Source organism: Dreissena polymorpha, chromosome 13 (genome assembly GCF_020536995.1).
Source record: "Dreissena polymorpha isolate Duluth1 chromosome 13, UMN_Dpol_1.0, whole genome shotgun sequence".
In the NCBI taxonomy this organism is placed as follows: domain Eukaryota; kingdom Metazoa; phylum Mollusca; class Bivalvia; order Myida; family Dreissenidae; genus Dreissena; species Dreissena polymorpha.
Genome location: NC_068367.1, coordinates 9,365,469 through 9,390,733, shown reverse-complemented (window position 1 = coordinate 9,390,733; position 25,265 = coordinate 9,365,469). Strand labels below are relative to the sequence as shown.

Sequence of the window (25,265 nt, the reverse complement as noted above, 5' to 3'; positions counted from 1 at the left end):
ATAACATGCCAATTTCTTGTGTACTAGAAGCAATCGATAATCGATAATGCGCTAAATAGCTTCAATAAGGACACTAAGGGTGCGTATTAATGATAACAATAGGGAGTCTTACCAGTTGTTGTTTACTTGTTTTCAGAAAAAAGACAATAACGGTGCAGATATATTATTTTTTTTTTTTCCTTCCTTCATAAATGACTCTTATCACACAATGATTTCATCTATACTTCGGAAAACATAAAATTAACCCAAGGCACACATATATATATATATATATATATATATATATATTATGTTGCTTTTGTGGATAAAAAAGTAATTCATTTCATAAATCTAACATTACTGATGAGTTTATTATCAATAAAGTAATGAATGCTATTAAAATTGGATGTGCAATAAAACTTGGTTTTACAAACAAATAATAATCTTATCATCCTTTTTCATTGCATCATAGCCAAACATATTTTAAATACTAATTCGTGTTAGCCAGTCACACCATTCAGTGTTCTATGGTATATTGCCGTCTTTGTTTATTATGTCCGCAGTTTCCTTATTTGTTCATATCATTTGTATATATCATCCGCTGTTTCCTTCTTTGTTCATATCATCCGCTCTTTACGATAATCCTTCTTTGTCTATATTATCCGCTCTTTTCAGATTTTTTGGCATTTTCGTTCTTTGTATATATTATCCGCAGATTTATTAATTATTTTAAGTTTAAAGAAATTCTTAATTATTTTTTTAGATAAAGTGGCGTTTATACATTTTCATATTCTAATAATAATATTGTGTCTATTTAAGTTGTAATTTGTTCGAGTTGTGCCATAAAAATGTTATTCATAAACTCTATTTATTTTAATATAATAATGTTTTTCTTTTCATAAACTCTATTCATTTTAATATAATAATGTTTTTCTTTTCCTTATTTGTATATATTATCCGCTGATTCATAATGTCCGCAGATTTAATAATTATTTATATATCAGCAAATCCCTTCTTTGTATATATCATCCGCAGATTCCTTCTTTGTATATATCATCCGCTGTTTCCTTCTTTGTTCATATCATCCGCTCTTTCCGATAATCCTTCTTTGTCTATATTATCCGCTCTTTTCAGATTTTTTGGCAATTTCGTTCTTTGTATATATTATCCGCAGATTTATTAATTATTTTAAGTTTAAAGAAATTCTTAATTATTTTTTTTATATAAAGTGGCGTTTATACATTTTCATATTCTAATAATAATATTGTGTCTATTTAAGTTGTAATTTGTTCAAGTTGTGCCATAAAAATGTTATTCATAAACTCTATTTATTTTAATATAATAATGTTTTTCTTTTCATAAACTCTATTCATTTTAATATAATAATGTTTTTCTTTTCCTTATTTGTATATATTATCCGCTGATTCATAATGTCCGCAGATTAAATAATTATTTATATATCAGCAAATCCCTTCTTTGTATATATCATCCGCAGATTCCTTCTTTGTATATATCATCCGCTGTTTCCTTCTATGTTCATATCATCCGCTCTTTCCGATAATCCTTCTTTGTCTATATCATCCGCTCTTTACTATATACCCTATATCATCCGCTGTTTCCTTCTTTGTTCATATCATCCGCTCTTTCCGATAATCCTTCTTTGTCTATATCATCCGCTCTTTACTATATACGCTATATCATCCGCTCTTTCATCCGCCTTTTAGTACGTGCCACTCTTGTTATATTTGCCTTTTGGTGCGAAACTGGTTTGTTTGGAAAAAATGGCTGCTGCCATGATGGTGCCTTTTTCACATCTTCTGCAAGTTTATGTGACGACCTGTTTAAAGTTTAACATTGACACGCGGTAAGTGCTTTATATTTTGGCTGCAAACTAGTCGATCAAAAAATTGTTGCCATTCGCTTAATAAGAAAATCGATCATAAATGTCTAACGGCTGTTAAAACTTTTGCGAAAATCACGACGATGACTGATAAGAATTGCTCAATGGGTGCGCAAGTGTAGGTTCTCTGTTTCTATCGATTTATTTTCTTAATGATTCTTAATAATTGCTTCCGTCACAGGGGCCGATTGCCTGTGATTGTGCCTTTCTGGTTAACATTGTTTACGTTTGTCGTTCTCCCCATACATGTCCTAACTTTTACAATTATCCAAAATATCATGTCTGTTAACCAGTTCTAAGTGCCCCAGATAAGCTGCGTACGTATCTGCGTCTTTCACCCTATTAAAATGTTTAAAAATGCAAAGAAATACAATTATCATGAGTATTGAAAACGCAACCAATTTGACTTTTACGCAAATTTGTCAAATTAACGATACAAAACTTCGATTAAAAATGATTTGCTCATTTTAGGTATTTTCTCTTTGGAATTATTATCGTAACGCGGTGACGCTTACATTCAGCAAGCTCAGCAAACGGTCATAGTTATTCAAACGCTATGCGTTTTCAATCTGACCTAATTCGTCGCCCATTGTGCATGTATTTGTAAAGCGTCTGTACTTTCAGTTTCTATTACAATGCGAAATAAAAATAGCTAAGAGAGGTCAAAAGACGTCCGAGAATGTTGCGCCAAAATATCAGCCGATCGCAAACTTTTTTGAATCAAGAAAGCAAGAGCCAATAAGTGCCGAATCATTCGTGTTATCGATTTTGTTAGAAACTGTGTATACAGCAGTTGAGTTGACATCCAAAAAACATGATGGAAAGTCTGTGACTTAACAAACCTGTCAAAAGTATAAAAAGGCATGTCATTGGTTAGAAATTGTCGACATTTTTTAAAGTTTATATCAGCGTCAACGGAAGTAAATCAGCAATTATTTTAAGGTATGCATTTTTATTACTCATTTCACTCTATATGAAGAATGAAATCACCCTATTTTTCAAAATCAATGGTTGAAAACCCTATTTCCCAAATAATTATCTGGGGCACTGAGTTCTCAAGGACTTTTCTCAATTTCAATGTAAATTATTTTTCACCGAGGCCAATTAGCTTGTTCAAAGCTAACAACAGGTAAAATGTGAGTTGTGTCTGAATTACAAGTTGTTTAATTTTTCATAATTGAAATGTTTACAATTTACTATTTATTGAATAACTTGGCAGTGGATAATTAAGTTCTGGGATGTTATTTTCAGTTCTGAACTGCGAAAAAGTTTCATAATAATAACATTGGTGGCACTATAATGAGTTACCTTTCATCTGTCCTTCCATTTAAATGTCCCTAAAGCAGACTTCCCAAACTTTGCAGAAAGAGTTTAGGCATTGTTTTACACACTCATTTTAACCATGGCATGCTATTGTACAACATGTCTTGACGGAAATAATTTCGATAAAAAATATTTGCAGGAAATAATTTTTCCATTGCGAATCGTTTGTATCTTTTTATCTTTATTCTGAAATGCCCCTCTTAAGAATAATGTCATGTAAAGCTGGTTTAGAATTAAGGATGATGATATGTCCTAACAGCATTTTGTCATGTCATTAACTGTACTTCTTAACCTACATGTATTTGAATATTCAGTCCCCATATAACTACGCCCATATGTTGTGGACATTTTCATACAAGAATACAAACAGGAATATGTATTGGAGTTTGCTGTATAAATTGACAGTCAATCGGAGGGTAACAGGTTTATTTTTAACCAGATGTGAGGAACTAAACGCAATTTGCAGGGAAAAAAATATATCCCTTAATACCACTTAAGTATATTTGCATCAAAGGAGCTCTGGTGTCGTGAGGTTGAAGAAACTAGTGTTGAATCTAAAACATTAAGCATCATGAACTCAAAAGTGAGAAGCCAAGTCAGACACCGCTAAATGTAAAAAAATCTGTCAGATGTTTGGTCTGACAGGCTAGGAAATTCTGTCAGACTGAAGGATAATTTTTGGATTCTACTTATTAGCATACCTGATAATAGCATATTTATGTTATTAGCATATAGAATGTCAAAGCACAGATTAATTCTTATATTTTAATGTATTTTTCTTCTATTAATAGCATAATTTTTAACCCCAATATTCAGAATTCACTTAAAGTCTTTATAGCATATAGAACATTCTCAGAATGCCAAGAAAATATGCTTTAAATCTGCTAAAAAATGCTCAAATGCAAATGCAAATACCTTAGAATACAATTCCATTTGATAAATAGTTATCTTAAACATCAATCATATACAATGTTGCATTTACATTTCACTTTGACGATCAATTATTAACAGATTTGACTTATTGTATGCCCCCAGTTGCTATATTTATGCTAAAATGTGTGTTCCTGTTAATAGCATATTCCTGTTATTAGCATAATTTTTGCTGACATGGTATGCTAAGAACAGGAATCCACTGTAGCAACATATTAATCAGGTATTATGGTTTGAATCCGTGAACTATTATTTTTAATGGTGAAAGAAAATCTCCATTGCGCGTTTTCAAAAATTCCTAATCAAGCTTGGTAAAAGAACACACAGAATAGCAAATTTATTACAGCGCCAAGTTCCGGGTAAAAATGATTGATATTTTTTATATTCCGTAAAGATAAATGCCGCATCATATCCTATGGGTGATTTAAAAAATAATGAAGCCTAAATAAAACATGCATTTATTTTCATACCATTAAGCATGTTTGAGTTCTTTTTCTATCTTACAGAAGTGTTTCCATGTGATTAACTTAAATGTGAAAATTCTTCTCAATAACTTGCTTCATTAACAAAATATATTGAACAATATCCTTAAAATTGCCCCAAGTGTACTGGTTTTGCTTGACATTTTTTGTAAAAGGCAATTTTCAATTTTATACTTCAATAAAACTTTCAGAAATATAAGGTATTGCCAGATTTGTTTGTTTTGGATTAAGCTTCAACACCTTGTTTCGGAGGCATTTTTTCTGTATTATATATGACTAAGTTACACAAAGTTAAAGCAGGTTTTCATCCGGGGATTCGAGAAAATATCATAACACATTCTATTTAAAAGGTAGATTCTAATTAGTTTGTATTATACATCAGCGGCTCGACTAGAGCCAATCAAAAGACTTGCTGGAGTCTTCAAGCCTCATTCGGTTAATTTAACTCAGCGTTCATTGCTACACTTTTGACTCATACACAAGATGGTTTGTGCTTATCGTGATTCGCGTATGCGGTAATGGATACAGTTCAGCAATGCGTCCGAGTGGACGCACATATTTCAAAACGATGCGTCTATTTCGATATTAATTTGTGCGTCATAGACGCGAGACGCACATGTAGATTATACCCTGGAATAACTAAATCAACAAAAGGTTACCAGACAACAACTTTTGAATGACCCACGTACATTTGTTCAAAACACATTAAATTAAAAATTAATATTTATTATAATGTGATACATTGTAATGGTTTAATTATACTCTTAGCATTGAAGTGCAATTTTATGCCTGGGACTTCCAAAATTTAATGCTTACAAATGGCTAACATGAGAAGGCTGAACTCCAAGGTCAAAGTCGCACTTACAGGTCAATAGTCAAATATGGCTATTAACAGGTTGTGTTTGACATAAGCGTAGTTTTGCGACAAAAGTGGAACGTGGGGGCAACTGTGCCTTATGAACACGTCTTTTTTTTTTTTAGGTCTATCATATTTTTCTTTTACTAAGTTCATGCCTTCTATCAGGTAAATTTGTGTCCGTGAACTCATATGAGCTCTTAAGGGCCATCATGGCCCGCTTGTTATGTTAAATAGCTACTTTATTTCAAAAATCTGTAAAATTGATAATTTTTAAATGTGTGAAAACAACACAGACTTCAATTGGTATTAGTCTAATTAAGTCTACAACAAACATTTGACATTTTGCAATACATGTATAGCAAAACCATAATTTATATTTAATGAAATTTTATATAATACAGTTTAGAAAATGTCAATATGTGTGTCACACAAATAATAGAACATACATTATGCCACAGTGGATGATTGGTGTTTGAGACGCAGTTCGTAGTTCGGAAGACGCGCAAAAGCAACTCACAAAGTGTTGATTATTTTAGTGTTTATTTTCATAAAGTACTCAATTAACAGCAATAATAACAATTATCTTTAGATAACACAGTTCTGACACACAGTATTAATTGTTTAGTTAAATTAATGTTTGTTTAGAAGCAATGTTTTCTTGTTACGTTTAATGCAATTTATATATGTATCACAGAATAACACAAAGTCAAGTAAACAAGGACTTGACACATTTTTATCCCCCGCCAAAGGCGGAGGGATATAGTTTTGGTGTTGTCCGTCAGTCTGTCAGTCTGTCATCTGTTAGTCCGTCCATCACAAACTTTTCAGGTCTATATCTCAGAAACTATAATTATAAGAATTTGCATCATGAAACTTAATGAATTTATAGATATCAATGAGGAGAAGTGCCGTGTAGAAGAACCATAACCCTACACTTTCTTAAATAAGGGTTATTGCTCTTTGTTGTTTTTGTATGATGTAACTTTTCAGGGCTATATCTCAGACACGATACAAGATTTCAACATGAAACTTCATGGGCGTATAGATATTAATAAGGAGAAGCTCCATGCACAAGAACCATAACCCTTTACTTTCTTAAATGAGAGTTATTGCCATTTGTTGTTTTTGTATGATGTAACTTTTCAGGGCTATATCTCAGATATGATACAAGTTTTCAACATGAAACTTCATGGGCGTATAGATATTAATAAGGAGAAGCTCCATGCACAAGAACCATACCCCTACACTTTTTTAAATAAGAGATATTGCCCTTTGTTTTTTTGTATGATGTAACTACAAAAAAGTAAGAAAAGGCACAACCCTACAAATAAGCTTTAATTAAGTTATTCACCCATCAATAAACAAAATTTATTTGGTGGGGGATATCAATTAAACGAATTTTCTTGTTGTTTATATTATAAAAGTGAGGACTTCATATAAAATTTATTTATCAAAATGAAGACTTGCCCTAAATTAGTTGTTTGCAAATAAGAATTTTCCCCAAAAATCTTTATATAATTTAAAGTGAGGACTTAAGACACACAATTCATTTGATGAAAATAAAGACTTGTCCTACAATTTTTTTTTTTGGAAAATAATAATTTTCTCAAATAAATGTGAGAACATGATACACAATTCATTTGATCAAAATAATACTTTTCCTTCAATTACAATGTAGTTTTTTTTTTGTTAAATAAGATTTTTCTCAAAAACATTCTAATCAATCAAAATGAGGACTTTACACAGAACTTATTTTATTATAAAAGTGAGGACTTGACACACAGATTGATTTATCATAAAAGTGAGGACTTAATGCACACTTCATTTTATCAAAATGATGATTTCCCCTTTAATTAGTTTTTTCAAAATAAGATCTTTAAAAAAAAAAGTATTTGCAATCAAAATGAGGACTTTACACAAAACTTATTTTATTATAAAAGTAAGGACTTGACACACATATTGATTTATCATAAAAGTGAGGACTAAATGCACACTTCTTTTTATCAAAATGATGACTTGCCCTTCAATTAGGTTTTTTGAAAATAAGAACTTTCTCAAAAAAATTATTTGCAATCAAAATGAGGACTTTACACAAAACTTATTTTATTATAAAAGTGAGGACTTGACATACAATTGATTTATCATAAAAGTGAGGACTTGATACACACTTCATTTTATCAAAATGATGACTCCAGTTTTTTAAAATAAGAACTTTCTCAAAAAAATTCTTATCAATCAAAATGAGGACTTTTCACAAAACTTATTTTATTATAAAAGTGAGGACTTGACATACAATTGATTTATCATAAAAGTGAGGACTTGATACACAATTCATTTTATCAAAATGATGACTTGCCTTTCAATTAGTTTTTTTGAAAATAAGAACTTTCTCAAAAAAATTATTTGCAATCAAAATGAGGACTTTACACAAAACTTATTTTATTATAAAAGTGAGGACTTGACATACAATTGATTTATCATAAAAGTGAGGACTTGATACACACTTCATTTTATCAAAATGATGACTCCAGTTTTTTAAAATAAGAACTTTCTCAAAAAAATTCTTATCAATCAAAATGAGGACTTTACACAAAACTTATTTTATTATAAAAGTGAGGACTTGACATACAATTGATTTATCATAAAAGTGAGGACTTGATACACAATTCATTTTATCAAAATGATGACTTGCCCTTCAATTAGGGTTTTTGAAAATAAGAATTAACCTCCAAAAACTCTTTATTTCATCAAAATGAGTTCTTAACATACAATTCTTGGCAAGCATGTCTTATGAATCATTTCCTGAATACAATAATTAGATGGACACTGGACAGTTATGTAGATTGATGTTGTGATTAGGCTTTCGATTTTGTGATGCAGGAGATGATGCCAATGATTCACCATTAGAAGATATGACGGTAACAGTGGTCCAGAACTTGGCTCAACCAGAGTTCCACCAACATTGCAACATGCACACAACCAGCAAAACATACCAAGGTACTTGGGAGAGAAAATATTTGGTGCTCATATTCAACCATTCTTGTAAAACTTCAACGCGGACAAGTTTATGGAAGTTGTGACAAAGGATTGCTCTCTTTCTTGTGAAACAGCTGGTAAGGCTGGTGATGCCCCAGATGCACTAGAAAACATTAATTTTTAGCTTGTCTATTGTATATGAAATATATATAGTGGAGCTATCCTACTCAACCCGGGATCGGCTTCCCGTAAGCGTAAGCGTGCAAATGTTAAAGTTTGCGTACTACCCCAAATATTTCCTATGTCCCTTGACAAATTTCTAAAATATTTTGCATACTTCTTTACCAACATGACCCCAACTTACAAACAAGAGCAGACAACTGTATCAATCATTTTATAAGAATAATGGCCTTTTTTCCACTTAGAATATGCATATTATTAATAACTCTATGTAAAAGTTTGCGAACCACCCCAAATATTTCCTATGTCCCTTGACATATTGCTTTAATATTGTGCATACTTCTTTACCAACATGACTCAAATTTGACCCTGCCTTGGGGGGTCAAAAAATTGAAAATTTGCTTATTATATAAGGCCTATTTTGTGAAAACTTTAAAAATCTTTACATCCATAACCATTGGGCCTAGGGCTACCAAATTTGGTATGTAGTGACATCTAATAGTCCTCTACCAAGTTTGTTCAAATTATGCCCCTGGGGTCAAATTTGACCGTGCCCTGGGGGTGTCAAAAATCGAAAATTTGCTTACATAAGGCCTATTTTGTGCAAACTTTAAAAATCTTCTTGTCCTAACCGTATGGCATAGGGCTACCAAATTTGGTATGTAATGACATCTTATGGTCCTCTACCAAGTTTGTTCAAATTAAGCCCCTGGGATCAAATTTGACCGTTCCCCAGGGGTCACAAAATTTAACATATGCTTATATTGGGCCCATTTTGTGCAAACTATAAAAATCTTCTTGTCCATAACCATTGGACCTATTTTTACTAAATTCGGTAGGTAGTGACATATAATAGTTCTCTACCTAGTTTGTTCAAATTATGCCCCTGGGAACAAATTTGACCTTGCTCCAGGGGTCACAAAAATGAACATATGCTTAAATAAGGCCTATTGTGTGCAAACTTTAAAAATCTTCTTGTTCTTAATTATAGAGCCTAGGGCTACTAAATTTTGTATGTAGTGATATCTAATAGTCCTCTACCAAATTTGTTCAAATTATTTCCCTGGGCTCAAATTTGACCCGGCCCCGGGGGTCACAAAACTGAACATATGACGTTTACCAGGGCTCGACATTAAAGGTAGTCCGACTGTCCGGGACAACCAAATTGTTAGTCCGGACAAGTAAGTAAAGAATTTGCTAGTCCGACGGGACAAGTGGTCATTATAATTGTATAACTTACAAAAAATGCCTTTAAAGCCATTATTTCTGTGGAGATATTACTCAATTTTTCCGAGTATATTTTGTATACGTTTAATCGTCGAAGCCCGAGATGTTCCGATAGTTCCATGTGATACATGTACTACACTGTACTGTTCACAAGGGAAGCAACCCTTAACATTTTTTTCTTTGCCAAGATAACAAGAATATTCTACCTTGTAAAGAATATGCATTTTACGACACCGGTACACACCGATCTTACAGACAATTAAAGTAGTGACGTCCTCTCTATGTATAGAATGATTTTGTTTTTTTAAATATCAGTTAAGTACTGTACATATACATCACTTTTAACATTTTCTTTTTGATGTTGGCAAAAAACAAGTTTTTGTCAGGTATTATGGCTTTGTATAATGTTTAAAAATCAATAATCTTGAGTTTTCCTGTTATTCTAGTCAGTTCTTTTTGTATTGAAATTGCCTACAATTATGTTTGTATGTATTTTGAACGATTCAAGTCTTTATGATTTGAGCATTTTGTATTATTTCATTATTTTTGCAAAGTACTGAGCAGAATAAGATATAATGGTCAGGACAAGTTGCTTTTTGGTCAGGACAAGTGAAATTAAGGTCTACTTGTCTGACTGGACAAGTGGCTTCAAAAGTTAATGTCGAACCCTGTTTACCAGTGGAGATTACTGCGGCCGTTTGGCTGTGACCAACAACAACATCTTGTAAACATGAGATAAAACCCTGTAATTTAGTGCCATTTTAGGTCAGATGGTGACTGCTTACAAAGGCATTGAAGTAAGAACATATGTGTTATGAATGTTTTTCTTACAAACTGAAAAAAGTCGGGTTTTATTTAATATGTTGAAAGTGACCATATATCTGGATGAAAATATTTTGGATGACATGTTAATTTCATGTCTTTTTTTGTAGTGTTAAAACCAGTTTAATAATATATTATTGATTTTAAAAACACAACTTCCATGAACATAATTATTTCAAGAAAAGTCAATATATGATACTGCAAGGTAAACTCAAACTTTGTATCCAAGAGAAGGTGTTGAAATTAATGAAGTGCAATGTTCTTAACTATCGTATATGCTGCTTTTTAATAACTAATGATTCATTGTTCCATTTGTGAATCATGACTCATGAATTGTGGAAATGATTGTCAATTGCTCAACAATCCATATATATTTCTGACCATTTTATAATTTTCTTAATATAAGTTATGAATTGATCTTAGAAGTCAAATGTATTACTTAATTAAAAACATTTATAAATATAAAGAAATAATCTTTAGATTATCATAATATTCTCAGGCCTGTTGGTCTAAGGGATGTGTGGGTTGATGAGCAATTTCTCCTTTTATCACAATTATTTCTACCCTACCTGATCATTTCCTTCATATTCCATTTTAATTTAATTGACATCTGCAACCTCTTTCAAATTGGGAAAGTCCAAAATGTGTCGTTTGGTAAAGGTTTAAGGCATTTTCATTCCTATGGGTCTTGAGAATCTGTTTCAAATCAAATGCGTAGATTTGATCGTCGGCGTCTAAAAATATGTGAAATAGAAAGAACGACAATATCTTTTGGAGAGATAAATGTACCTACGTTATAAGCAAAGGACCTGTGCAACAATTCCCGGGCTTTTAAGTCTGTTGAGTTAACACGCTAGTAACTTTCCATTTATAAAAATGCTCACCCTTCCAACTTTAAACCCCCAGTGGGACGAGGGATAGAAAGAGAAAGTCACATGCTTGAGTACATTTCAACCCATGCGCATTGCACGTTTTTTTTCGCAAAGACAAAACAGTGGAGCGATACAGGGCTATCATGGCCCTCTTGTTTTGAATATACAGTTATTATATATGACTTATTACTTATTAAAGATCTTTGCTAAAAGAATATACAAACAAGACTTAATATCTCGGCCATCATAACTGATTTATATAGTTATCATTATAGTATTCAGATATTACATACTGATATCCATACACAAATTCTGGCATTCATTTATTTTCCTTGTCTTGACACTTTCTTCCAACAAATAACCACTTACTGTTAGATCAGCAATATTCGGACAGGTAAACTCTATCTAAAACCATGGTAAAGTCTAACCCCATTATTGCAGTTTATGGTTTATGCATAAATATGTGAAGTACATGTATGATTATAAAATTAAGAAATTTAGAAGCACAAGATAATGTATCACTTGTGACCAACCAATAGCTTTACAATAATTTTGCAAAACAGAAATGTACATGGAGTATAAAATTTAACTTAGATTTATTGGAATGTGAAATACATTTTTAAAAGCTGAATAACAGATCTATTAACATATTTCTCTCTGACAATACTAATGGCACAAACTTGACATTGCTTATTTGATGACTTGAATTGATAACACTCTTAAATAATTATAATGGACATGCTATGCCTTAAAAATGTTCTTTGGTCCAATTATGACATTTAAAAATTATTCAGTACCCATGCTTCAATAGCTCGTATAATCAGATTACCCTACCCATTGAATACCTGAACATTGTAATATATTTATAAGATATAATCGCTCCGCAAATTTCTTTGTGTGAGTGTAGTGTCAGGCAATTTGAAAAAGATCTACAATAAATTGAATTTCTTTCATATCATACCTTCCAAATCACTCGAAGCCTTTGACTAGTAATGGCTGCAATATGAGAACCATAGCTGAAACTTTCAATTTAAAATCCACTGGTGATCAGCAATTTAACGAACTTGTTCGAACATTTGGCCATTATTGAGGAGGGCATATTTTAGTCACACCTTACCTCTAATTCTGAGTTCTTGTGTGTGTATGTGTGTGAGTATTCTGTATGAAATTAGTATCATCTCTGTAATTTGTGCATTCCTAGAAGGATTTCAATGTCATTTCATATTTATGCCCCCCTTCAAAGAAGAGGAGGTATATTGCTTTGCACATGTCGGTCGGTCTGTCGGTCCGTCGGTCCGTCCACCAGGTGGTTTCCGGATGATAACTCAAGAATGCTTAGGCCTAGGATCATGAAACTTCATAGGTAGATTGATCATGACTCGCAGATGACCCCTATTGATTTTGAGGTCACTCGGTCAAAGGTCACGGTGACCCGAAATAGTAAAATGGTTTCCGGATGATAACTCAAGAAGGCTTATGCCTAGGATCATGAAACTTGATAGGTACATTGATCATGACTGGCAGATGACCCCTATTGATTTTGAGGTCACTAGGTCAAAGGTCAAGGTCACAGTGACTCGAAATAGTAAAGTGGTTTCCCAATGATCACTCAAGAAAGCTTATGGCTAGGATCATGAAACTTCATAGGTACATTGATCATGACTTGCAGATGACCCCTATTGATTTTCAGGTCACTAGGTCAAAGGTCAAGGTCAAAGTGACAAAAAACATTTTTACAAAATGGCTGTCACTACAACTGAGAGCCCATATTTTATATTTGCCTGACTACAGTACAGACACAGTGTACTTAAACAAAAAGCCCGTCAGCAGTGTTCTTTTTTCTCGATGGGTGACACTTCCTGGGGGATGGACACGCTACTTACCGCGTTGTTTGGCCGTCATTCACCTTGTTTCACGATGAAAAGGAGTCGGCAACATGGGAATTGGAAATATGCATTCCGCAAACTAGGATACATTGTAAATAACCGAAATAATAAATATTCGGCCGATGGGGAAATGGCAAAAAATGACTTCGCAAACTGACAATCTGAAATTCAAAATTCAGCAATCCGGTACAAAGATAGCGACGATCACAGCTTCATTGCTTTATTTGTCCGTTTCACCAATTTTAGATTTTTAACTGTGTAGAGGTTAAACCACTTTCGACAGCTAATTGGTGTTTATCTGTTGTGTAATGCCAATAAAGTTGTGAAAAACTAAAGAGTCAGTGTTTATTACATGTATTCCCTATCAGAGCTGTATGTGTAAGAAAAAAAATGAAATTATGAAGATGATTTATATACATGCTAACGCAGTGTAACTGTTAACAGATATTCATTTTCATTTTTACCCGTTACGGTTATCAGAAAGTCCCCAGGAAGCACTTTTTTTTCATAATTTGTATGACACAATAAAACATTATTTGTACATGATCGTATTGCATTTAATCTAAATAAAATTTGCTCGTCCAATGAAAGTTGTGTCCCATAATGCATTGTACTCTTTACACTTCTGATGAATGGTGTAGGCCTCAGATTTTGGCTTTTTGAGAAAAAAAAACTGTTGAAAACATGCCCCCGGGGTAAATTTTGGCCATGCCCCATTACCCAGGTGAGTGATAAAGGGCATTTTTTCAATCTTGTCTAATAAAATTCATAAATATAACAATGTTTCATTATAAATTTCTGCTTGAAAAGAGAGAATATGTATTGCTTAAATAAGGTTTATAGTAAATTAAAAACAGCATTATTACATGTATATCCCTTTAAGCTACTGTAATCCTTTAGTTCAGAAACATTTCAAACAGCTTTATGGGGAACAAAATAATGTTCTATGGTCCAACCAGTTTGTATAATGTTTTAAAACTATTCAATATTCCCCACAGGATTTTGAATAGCTCAACAAATGAGATATTTTACACCTAAAGAAGATTCCTTTGTGTGAAATAGACATGCTCAAATATCCACAAACATTTTTTATGCTCCCCCAAAATTTATTTTGGGGGGAGCATATTGTCGCCGCTTCTTCTGTTCGTCTGTGTGTCCGTGCGTGCACAATTTTTGTCCGGGCTATTTCTCAGCAACTCATGACCGGAATTCAATGAAACTTTATGGGAAGTTTCACTACCAAGAGGAGATGTGCGTATTATCAGCGGGTTCTGGTTGGATGATTTTTCACAGAGTTATGGCCCTTTGAATTTTTCCATTAACTGTACATATAGTGCAATTCTTGTCCGGGCTATTTCTCAGCAACTAATGACCGTAATTCAATGAAACTTTATGGGAAGCTTCACTACCAAGAAGAGATGTGCGTATTATTAGCGGGGTCTGGTCGGATGTATATTCACAGAGTTATCGCCCTTTGAAATTTTCTATAAAGCAATTATTGTCCCCCCAACTACTGTGCCCTCAAGACGTTTCCTTTTATCTGAATATATAGTGCAATATTGTGACAAAAAAAACCTTTGGGGAGCATTGATCACCGGTCTCCGACGGTTTCTTGTTTTATTATGTTTCCTTTAAGCTGAATAATGTTCAATATGATATTTAAGCAAATTAGCCAATGGTTTATTTAACCCATTCCAATAAGAATTGGAAACTTATCAACATTTTATTTGTATAACTTTATGTGCAATTTGCATGTCAGATTTTTGTGAATTAGTAGCTTTGATATTGCAATTGTTTAATTACTGTAATTTAAATCATACTTACAAAACCTTTAAAATCAATGCTATTAAGTTTCTATATATGAAGAAGACGACGCAGAAGAAGAGGACAAGGATGCATTCTACGACGCCTTCAAAGTGTTTCAAAGGACATCCCCCAACACGACATGCTGATGTTGCTCGGCGACTTCAATGCTAAGGTTTGCTGCGACAACAAAGACAAAAAGAGGACCATGGGAAGACATGGAGTGGATGTGATCACCAACAACGGGGAGAGATTAGTCAATTCTGCCAACAGAACGACTTGGTCATAGGAGGGACCCTGTTCGCGCACAAGGAGATCCACAAACTTACATGGACATCACCAGACAGCAGGACCCAGAACCAGATCGACCACATCATCATCACCTACACAAGGTCGATATATCGTATTAAATATATCATGCGTCGCCGGGACTGTCAAGAAAAATATTGTGCGTCGCCGCGACTTTTAAGAAAAATATTGTGGGTCGCCGCGACTGTCAAGAAGGACATCCCCCAACACGACATGCTGATGTTGCTCGGCGACTTCAATGCTAAGGTTTGCTGCGACAACAAAGACAAAAAGAGGACCATGGGAAGACATGGAGTGGATGTGATCACCAACAACGGGGAGAGACTAGTCAATTCTGCCAACAGAACGACTTGGTCATAGGAGGGACCCTGTTCGCGCACAAGGAGATCCACAAACTTACATGGACATCACCAGACAGCAGGACCCAGAACCAGATCGACCACATCATCATCACCTACACAAGGTCGATATATCGAATTAAATATATCATGCGTCGCCGCAACTGTCAAGAAAAATATTGTGTGTCGCCGCGACTTTTAAGAAAAATATCGTGGGTCGCCGCGACTGTCAAGAAAAATATCAAGTATCGCTTCGTGTTTCTAGTTTCGCCCTTGATGAAAGAAGTGCAAGATTATATATGGCACTATCAGGATTCCGTATGTTTTAGTATTTGCTCCTTGTTGTCCTGGGTATTGAACCCTCAGGGCAGGCAAGTCTAGTGGTTATGTTTTAGTATTTGCTTCTTTTTGTCCTGGGTTTTGAACCCCCAGTGCAATTTTTGTTTGTTTGCCCCCAGTAGGGTGGAATATGGCAGTTTTACTGTTCATCCAATTGTCTGTGAAGTGAACTATTTCTAAATTTGTTAAGTGCTTGATTTAAAATATGTAATTACCACTAAATGTAGATGTAAAATGACACAATTTTCAATCGAAGTTATGTAAATGTTCCTGAATTATTTGCACATGCACTAAACCATGGCAGATTTGCAAAGCCTCTGACAAAGCAATAGATGGTTTACGTGGGTAATGTCTTTGACATATCTTTCTTTTCTTTTTTATTTGAGACATCTTCAGAAACAACGATAATTATTTGTAAAAATGGTTGAGTGTATGAGTGCACATTTGTGTGTCTGTTACTGTATGTGTGTGTGTGTTCGGGTTTGTACAGACAGTAACTACATCATTCAGCACATCATTCAGCATGCAATTTTAAAATTAATAATTACAAAAGACCATCATTAGGAGGCGGTGTTTAACATGTAACACCTGTCTACCTTACTTAAAGGTCAAGGGCACACTTACAGGTCGAAGGTAAAATTTGTCCAAACTGTTACTTTGTCATTAATGGAGCAATAACTGACAACAAATGTTCACCAGTTTGTGTTAAGACCCATGTTCCCGGCTCAAAGTCAGACTAAAAGGTCAATGGTCAATCCAAACTGATACTTCAATAGTAATTATGCACTTCTTAAATAACTTGCCAAATGTGTTTAACAGTTACATGTAGAAACCTCTTTCATGTTCCCTTAAAGGTTAAGGTAACACTTAGATGTCAGTTGTCATATTTGAGCATTATACAGCTTGGCGAAACTTAAAAATGGTCACGCATAAGGCATGTCTCCCTAATAATAATTACAGCGTATTATTTTCAGGTTTGCAAAAATGATATATTTTGATGTCAGATAGATCATGTGTTATTGCTAATTTAAACAAATTCATTTCAACATGCAATTTCAGCTAAGTAACCAGTTTATGTGATTTGCATAATAATAGCGTGTTCATGTCAACTTGTCAGTGTTATAGTTTATTGTACGTGTATTTCATATTCCTTTTTATTCACTTGTTTGAGAAATGGCTGAAATAAGGAAACATCAGACTTAATCCAAAGCATAAAGTTGTCCACCAAAAATGGACTGAATACAATTTTACATTTATGCTAACTTAATGGTAGTAATAAAAAGCTTGATGGGACAGTCAAGGTCACAAAGATGGCTTGGGACAGCTCTGGTTTGTTTACACCCCTTTTCAGTGTTTACATCCTGTATGCCAAGTAATAATTACTTTACCTTATTAGTGCACATAGCTTTTTAAAGGGGTTTATGGAAAGGGGTTTTATCCTCTGTATAACACTTGCTTTTTTCTTAATATTTTGTTATGTATTTCATTTTCATTTTATGTGATTCAATTGAAAGATGGAATTAACAAATTCCAAAGCAGGGTATTTATCATACAAAGAAACATGATATTCCTGTGGTAACTAAATTTACATTTATAATGATATAAAAATTTAACATTTCGTAACCATATCAGCTATAATCTCTTTTCAGTCGAATAAAACTTTACTGCCATGTCATGTGGTGAATTAAAAAATAACATTTTTTTGGTGTTAATATGATACCATTAACAACTCTGTCATATAATTTTGATATCACATACCACATCAATTATGTTAATTCGTTTAGGATAGGTGGATTTATTTCAGTTGGATAGCATATATTCAGGTGTTCAGTAGCCTGGTAGGCGCCTTGTATATCATTAAAAGCGGGATAGCATCTTAAAATGTCACATTCAAATGAAATATCACTTTTCACATAGTTTATAGTCACAATGAAACATGTTTGTCTATATTTGTGTATTTGGTATTGCAGGGTATGTTTGTATCACCTGTAGTGATAGCTCTATTCTGTTTACCCTCTGTATACAAAAAACGATCTTGATGAGAAAAGACAGAAACAAACATGTACCGGTATTATTTCTGTAATGCCTTTCTATAATGGACAAAGAAATCTTGATATAATACTCTTAATTTTCTTTTTTGTTTGTATTCAGTGTACTTATTGCAAATGCTAAACCAGGAAATATGAATAAAAGTATGTTTTCATATAACCTTGAAACCTGTGTTGAAATAGAGAATGTTTTTTTTTAATTTAGGACAATTTTTTGGTCTGTGTAGCCCTTATTTCACTAAAATGGACATGTTTTATTTTCAATAATCAGATTTTTCTTGTGATCAGATGGCATCGAAGAGTCGAAAAATTGTTAATAGGTCAAACTAAGGATATCTGAGCTGAGATTCAATTTGTTAACTTATAATATGATTTGAAAAAATCTCAACAAGATGCTATGCAAACTATGTGTAATTTACTGATATTTTAGTCATAAAGCACAGTGTATTAGAATTTATCATACCACCACATTGATATCTGCCTGATAAATCGTTGCATGATATATTTTTAGCTCACTTGAGACTAGAAGCACATGAGGACGCTCCAACCCAACCCTCAAACCATAATCTGGGACAAGACTATATGCACATGAGGACGCTCCAACCCAACCCTCAAACCATAATCTGGGACAAGACTAGACGCACATGAGGACGCTCCAACCCAACCCTCAAACCATAATCTGGGACAAGACTATACTCACATGAGGACGCTCCAACCCGACCCTCAAACCATAATCTGGGACAAGACTAGACACACATGAGGACGCTCCAACCCGACCCTCAAACCATAATCTGGGACAAGACTATACTCACATGAGGACGCTCCAACCCAACCCTCAAACCATAATCTGGGACAAGACTATACGCACATGAGGACGCTCCAACCCAACCCTCAAACCATAATCTGGGACAAGACTATACGCACATGAGGACGCTCCAACCCAACACTCAAACCATAATCTGGGACAAGACTATACGCACATGAGGACGCTCCAACCCAACCCTCAAACCATAATCTGGGACAAGACTATACGCACATGAGGACGCTCCAACCCAACCCTCAAACCATAATCTGGGACAAGACTATACGCACATGCTCTGGGACAAGACTATATGCACATGCTCAAAGCCCAGTTTTCCCAAAACGCGACTCAAATTTTAATGCTTCTCTTACTACATAGAAACCATACAGTGTGAACTTCATTTCAATTTGTAACCCTGATATAGTGATCAGTTATCTCAGCAGTCTCAAACATCTCACTTTTCATTATTCCCCTCAAAATCAGCATTCATATTGGCCGTAAAGAATGTCATAGTGGTATAAAATTGCATAAGCTAAAATTCACCAATCCATACAACTCCATCATCAGACATTCAGTTGCAACCATCCGTTATATAAATGAAATTTATGCAACTTTTAATTTATTCAACGTTTTCAAATAAATGAAATTCTTAACATATCATATCTTATTATCCATTCATTTGTAGCCGACCGTCAAATATATATCATACATCAAAACATGATACAAAATATATCAAATTTAAAACGCATTTCTACCGAACAAATGTTAAAACATATTCTAGGTCAATCACATTAAATTAAATATATACCCTACAAACACATAACTTTTGTTTATTATAATTTCTCAAATATCAAACATATTTTTTATAGGTCAATGACACAAAATTTTAACCCATTTATGCCTAGCGTCCTGAAAAAAAGGACTTTGCAAACAGCGTAGACCCAGATGAGACGCCGCATGATGCGGCATCTCATCTGGGTCTGCGCTGTTTGCTTTAAGGAATTTCTGTAAGAAATATTCTAAATATAGAAATAAATATACTAGACATCCCTAATTTTGGAAATAAATTGATCCAATCTAGAAGGATGGGAGAGTCCACTTGGCATAAATGGGTTAATGACTATTTGATTGAGAACATTACATCAACAAATAGCCTTCATCAGCTAACCAAACTGATGCGCTACCCTGTCTAATTGGGGATTAGCATGTGAGAGCATCATATGTCAGCGCTAATTAGATAATTAATCTATTTCCAACCGTAATTAATTTATGTATGAAAGGTCTTGTATTAGCAAGGTGTCCCATCAAGCAAATGACACACTTAAGATCAACCCTTTGCATGCTGGGAAATTTGTCGTCTGCTAAAATGTTGTCTGCTTAATTTCTTAAATTAGCATTTTCTTCGATTTGTTTTCAAAAAATACTATCAAAATAGCAAACAGTTTGGATCCTGGTGAGACGCCACGTTCTGTGGCGTCTCATCTGGATCCAAACTGTTTGCAAAGGCCTTCAAAATTTGGTTCCAGCACTGAAAGAGTCAAACAAACCATCAACCACTTTTTCAAAGGTGTATCATGACCCAGCAGAGGTTTGTATAACCCAGCTATGCAGGTTTATGACAATAATACAATGACCCTGTCACAATTTCCATTGAAGTATTGCATTATTGACTCTATCATTACTTTGTATAATGATTGGGTTATGATAGTATAGGTATTGATGTTTGTGTTAATTTGTATGGTATGCCAGTAGTGTAAATGTTGTAGTTTACATTAATCCTTTGCCAGTTTGTTTTCTGTTTTCTTTGGTTGGATTCTTATTGAATGACACTTAATTGTGTGTATTCTTTTACTTGATTTCTCATTATTTGGCAAGATTGTATTTCTTATTCTGTGACTGGATTCTTTATTCTTTGACTTGATTTCTCATACAATTTAGCAATTTTGACTGTATTCTGTATTTCATATTCTGTGACTCCTAGCTGGTTTTATTAATCTTTGACTTTATTTCTTATTAAGTGGATTCATGGATTGGATTCCCTATTCTTTCAATGGAATCTAAAATCCGTCCTTTTTGTCTGAATTCCCATATTATTTGACTGGATTATGTATTATTATATGTTTTTTTACTGTCTTACTGAATTTCTTGTTTATGCTATATACTTTATTAATGTACATAGCCGGATTCCTCATTTGTTTTCTTAAATCTGTAAGCTTAGTAGTCTTTGGCTTCATTTCTTATCCTTTGGGTTAATTCTTAGATCATTTTGCTAATTTTATTCTTTGGATTAATTACAATTTGTTTGTCTGGATTCTGTGTTGGCTTCATTTATCTATCACCTTCCATTCTTTGACTTGATAGGTTTCTATGTCTATACTGCACTCTTGGGATGTATTGATATGGCTTGGTTATGTCATCAGCAAACTTAAGATTTGTTTGAACTGGGGTAACAAACATTTAGTGCCTGTTGATGTTAAAGAAGGATGTCTAATGCTTTATCCTGGCAACTATCAACCAACCACATGCTGTTGTTTCAATCGCTTACTTTCATTTTATGAAAGTCCAATGTTTACTTCATGCATTTACTTCATGTGTGTTGTAAAGTACATTTTTAAAGTACATTTCTTTTAGGATGGAGATAAATTATTTTACCCTTTCCCACTCAGAAGCAAAATGAAAATGGCTGTGTGCAAACAGCATAAACCAGAACAGCTTGCGAGTAACTCGAGTCACTTGCGGACTGTTCAGGTTTTATGCTGTTTGCTGCTCATCAGTATCTAAGGGATGGAAATGAAGCCTTTAAAACATGAATTCAAAGGTAAAAAATGGCCATAAATGAGCTTGTCCGGGCCATAACTATGTTGTTCATTGTGAGATTTTAAAATCATTTGGCACATTTGTTCACCATTATTGGACGGTGTGTCGCGCGAAAGAATTATGTCGATATCTGCAACGTCAAGTTCACACTGTGAGTTCAAAGGTCAAAAATGGCCATAAATGATCTTGTCCGGGCCATTACTATGTCATTTATTGTGAGATTTTAAAAAAACCTGGTACATTTGTTCACAGTCATTGGATGATGTGTCATGCGAAAGAATTATGGCGATAACTCCAAGGTCTAGGTCACACTTGGAGTTCACAAGTAAAAAAATGGCCATAAATTTGGACGGCATGTCATGCGAAAGAATTCAAGATTTCAAAAGTCGAAATGGCCATAAATGATAATGGCATTATAATTCTAAAAAATCGCCATAAATTTAATTCTCTTGTTTTGTAAAGACAGCATGCAAAATAGTCTGTGTCAATGCGGCACGTGGGGGTATACATCACGTCTGTGACAAAGCTCTAGTTTGCTTAGTAAAGATCTTCATTAACTTTTATTCAACAAAATAATGGGAGAATGTAGAATATAATCATCGTACCTTTCTGTTGGTGCATTGGTTTTAGAGCCTTGCATTTTCCTTTAATTTATAAAGGTCATGATATTTCAAACTGTGTTATAGAGTCCCACTTTTGTCAAATAACCCTGAAAATTAGGTTAAACAAGAAGATTACTCATATTTTAATTTAGTAATGTGTCATATAATGAAATACAGCATTCTCTTTGCTCCATTATATTATTTTGTATAAAAAGTAGTTTTTTTGTGTCTTAATGTGATTGTATATTTATGATGCATAAAAAATGAATACTTTTCACTGTCAAACTATCGTTCTTGCAATTTTATTTTCAGAAATAGTATTTTTTGTGAACACTTAATCTAGTGAATATAATGCTTTTCTTATTGCAAACAAATGTTGTTGTTTTTTACGTTATGTATGAATGACTTTTACTTTATTTCCAGACTGCCGAATGTTTGGTCAGGAAAAAGCATCCCACAATGTTGCGACAGGCCCATGTTTCAGTTTATCGAGACTAGTCGTGAAACACAGACTTCTGATTCATGTAGTGCGGCAAACATATCTGTGCGACTCGTTCACTCCACTGTAAAGACCCGCACGGCATTAAAATGGATATCATCCGACGTTTGCAAACGATGGCTGCATGAGGTCTGCGTCTCACAACCTACATCCCAAGATAGCTTTGTGTGTGATGTTTGTATTGCACAATATAGTTGATGTATTGAAACCAGGCTTTAAAAATAAATCAAGGTCAACTACAATTTAAAATTAAAACTAGAAATGGCGCGGCAGAGGCCGACGAGTATCCCCACGCCGCATGTTTGACCCAGGGGCGCCCTAGGTTTGGTAATGGGGCCATGCATAGTCGAGGCTTTGTTGATTCTGGTGGCGGTGAAAATGTTAAAATCGAAGTCCTTAATACAAGAGTAAAATTCACTTGGATTTAGGTCCTCATCCTGCTCTCCTAAAAAATCTAATACTGAATCATCTTCACTGACGTCCATTATGTACATATCATCCTCATTGGAATGAGATGGCTGAACTTGCTCTGTTATAGCCAATCTTCATGCTTCTGCTTTGGAAAAGTTATGTTTTGAGGTTAAATGGTTGACTAAATAGTAGCGTCTCAGAAATTTTATATCGCAATCTTGTACACAACAATGAAAATGTTAAATTTCATGTCTGTCATTGATGTGCCTGTTCAAGACTCCTTTTTGCTTTAAATTGTTTGTCACATTTTTCACACTTGAACATTTTGAAAGATTTTCATAATGAGTCTAAAAGTGTGATTGAACAAATTGAAAGTTTCAGCCCTTTTATAGATTCTTGAGGCGCTATTCCATGAGTTTTTCATGCTTTTTATGCTTGACTGCATTCTATCTCTTCTCTAAAATACAGGTGTCCCTTTGCACCAATATTTTATAATCCTACTATAATTGACTACTAAATACATCTCTGCGCCACTACTGTGTAACTCTATATATGTTTTCAATACACAAGCTTCATTGTTGAATAATTCCTTTGTCCGATGAAAATGCTTGCACTTCTTCTGATTGGGTAGATAACCACTTAATAGATTTCGAAATTTAAACGCGGACCTTAAGTTCAAGGTCAAGGTCACAGTGGTCAAAACTTTTTAATGCGCATGGAAAGGTCTTGTCCAGATACACATGCATACCAAATATGAAAGCAATATCTGAAGGTACACAGTAGGTATGAGCCTTTTTCGAATCGTGTTTGCAGATTTCGAAACCTAAACGCTGGCCTAAAGTTCAAGGTCAAGGTCACAGGGGTCAAAAATTGTATGCGCATGGTAAGGTGTTGTTCAGATACACATGCATAGCAAATATTATACCAATATCTGAAGGGACACAGTAGTTATGAGCCTTTTTCGAATCGCGGTCGCAGATTCAGAAACCTGAACGCTGACCTCAAGTTCAAGGTCAAGGTAGCATGTACAAAATTGTATGCGCATGAAAAGATGTTGTCTAGATACACATACATACCAAATATGACAGCAATATCTGAAGGGACACAGTAGTTATGAGCCTTTTTCGAATCGCGGTCACAGATTTCAAAACCTTAAAACTGGCCCAAAGTTCAAAGTCAAGGTCACAGGGATAACAATTTTCATGCGCATGGAAAGGTGTTGTCCAGATACACATGCATACCAAATATAAAAGCAATATCTGAAGGGACACAGTAGTTATGAGCCTTTTTCTAAATCGCGGTCGCAGATTTCGAAACCTGAAAACTGACCCCAAGTTCAAGGTCATAGGGGTAAAAAAATTGTGTGCGCATGGATAGGTGTTGTCTAGATATACATACATACCAAATATGAAAGCAATATCTGAAGGGACACAGTAGTTATGAGCCTTTTTCGAATCGCGGTCACAGATTTCGAAACCTTAAAACTGACCCAAAGTTGAAGGTCAAGGGTAAAAAATTGTATGCGAATGGATAGGTGGTGTCTAGATACACATGCATACCAAATATGAAAGCAATATCTGAAGGGACACAGTAGTTATGAGCCTTTTTCGAATCGGGGTCGCAGGAAAATCACTGACCCGGCCCCACCCTGACCCCAATAACTTTTGGCCAAGGGGTCAGATCAAAATTCCGTCGCTGTCACCGTCGTATATATGCTCATAGCTACCATGTGTGTAAGTTTCAAGGTTCTAGTGCTAATAGTGTAGGAGATAATAGTGTCCAGGACGGACAGATAGACAGACGGCGGAGCTAAACACAATATCCCCACGCTTTTAAAAAAACATGGGGATAAAAAAAAAGG

The 25,265-nt window shown here is 34.2% G+C and overlaps 2 long non-coding RNA genes across 2 annotated transcripts; one reads left to right on the top strand and one right to left on the bottom strand.

Annotated features, from left to right (window-relative positions):
- The first annotated feature begins 1,712 nt into the window (after positions 1-1,712).
- Positions 1,713-23,675, top strand: LOC127855371 (uncharacterized). The gene is made up of 3 exons (XR_008037504.1): positions 1,713-1,843; positions 8,354-8,470; positions 22,918-23,675. It is a non-coding gene; the product is annotated as an uncharacterized LOC127855371 (long non-coding RNA).
- Positions 23,676-24,376: 701 nt separating this feature from the next.
- LOC127855375 (uncharacterized) lies at positions 24,377-25,265 on the bottom strand. Its single transcript, XR_008037508.1, has 2 exons — positions 24,882-25,265; positions 24,377-24,555 (listed from the first exon to the last, which is right to left on the bottom strand). It is a non-coding gene; the product is annotated as an uncharacterized LOC127855375 (long non-coding RNA).